Below are 1,607 nucleotides of genomic sequence, written 5' to 3'. Positions count from 1 at the left end.
TAAAAGTTTGTCATTAGGACAACTGAAGAATTTCTCTGACAGTGAGTGCTAATATGAAAAATTGTAGCCAATCTCAGCGAAATCGCGTAAAATTTCAGCCACATGCACGTCTCAAGACCGTGAGATAGGTGGTTACCGTCTATAACGGAATCAATACGACAATCCGGAAAAATTCTCGTGCACCCTGAGGACACGAAGCGACTCAAAGACAACCGCCTCCTGCATTTTTCCCGCAAGTGTTTTAGCACATTGTTCACAGGCAGGGATGCTTTTTAGGCCATTAGCAAGTGAAAGTATAATCGTCGCAACTCCCTTATGAGGTCTCTTTACCTCTCTTTATTTTCATTCTCCTTGGCTATGAAGTTTTTGTTAGCTGACGCCGATAATTCGATAACGAACATGGTTCGCTTCTCGAAGTAAAGAAGAGTCATGTCAGTCCTCGAGTGTGGAACAGAAACAATTGTCGATAATATAAAACTCCAGTATATGCGGCACTTCCCATTCTCGACAATTGACTCCATTTCACTAGGAGCATTTAGAGGAGCGTTATTAACGTTGCTACCGTAAGAGTGACAGAGCTGGTAATAAAGCACTCTTAGTGCCGCATTGTGCCTCTGGATGTAGGCTGTTTCCGCATGAGTTGGACAACTAGATAGTATGTGTACCAAATCCTCCGTGCCAGACTTCAATTCGGGTGATTCAAGGAAAGCAAAAGTTAGCTCACACGACATTAACTGATCTTCCACATTTCTGTGGGAGATGCCGTGCATCCTCTTATCGAGAAGCTGTTCACGGAAGTTTTTCTCTTGTGTTATCTTAATCCGGGCTTTTAGGAGTGAGTACACGAGATAAGTAAGATTTGATGCATTTTGCTCACCCCTAATACTGCAGTTAAGTCCGAGTGTTTCAACAGCCTCCTGCGCTGCTTTGTACAGAAACGTTCCTTTGTCCACTTCTTCGTGCTTCCTGACCACTTTAAGAAGAGGGTCTCTTTCATTTGCGACTCTATGTGCTGTAACCAAAATGATCCTGTTGTGAAGACATTCGAAATTCAATAGTCCGCGACCACCTTGACAGCGTGGGATGTAGAATCGTGGAACAGAAGACTTTAGATTAATGCTTCTGCTCATGTGCACGATCTTTCGTGTCCCGATATCAAAGGATATGAGCTCGTTCTTCCTCCAGGGTACTTCTCCAAATGAATAGAGTACTACCGGGACGGCCAGCATGTTCGTTGTAGATACCTTGTTCCTCGCCGACATTTCGGAAGACCAAATCTTCCGGATCTGACGTTTTTATCGCATTTATCTGCTTCGGCCAAAGCTCTCGCTGCATCTTACACACTACAAATGATATCCCAGAGGTCGAATACTCAAGAAAAATCTGCACAAAGCTCGTCATCCTTTTCAGCCGGACCTTTAGGCTTTAGAGAAACCTGAGTGTTGATTTTTCTTCGGGTCATAAAGCATCGCTCTTCCTCTATCGGATGCCTTACCGCTGTTGGTCTTAGTGTCGCCTTTCTATCTCTGTGGCCGGCTTGTGCTGGCCGTGGAGAGTAGGCTTGCCGCTTACATAGCCCCTTTTTCGGAGTACTCTGGCATGATTTC

Source organism: Belonocnema kinseyi, chromosome 5 (genome assembly GCF_010883055.1).
Source record: "Belonocnema kinseyi isolate 2016_QV_RU_SX_M_011 chromosome 5, B_treatae_v1, whole genome shotgun sequence".
In the NCBI taxonomy this organism is placed as follows: Eukaryota; Metazoa; Arthropoda; class Insecta; order Hymenoptera; family Cynipidae; genus Belonocnema; species Belonocnema kinseyi.
The sequence above is the reverse complement of the archived record's forward strand: the minus strand, read 5'-3'. Positions refer to the sequence as shown.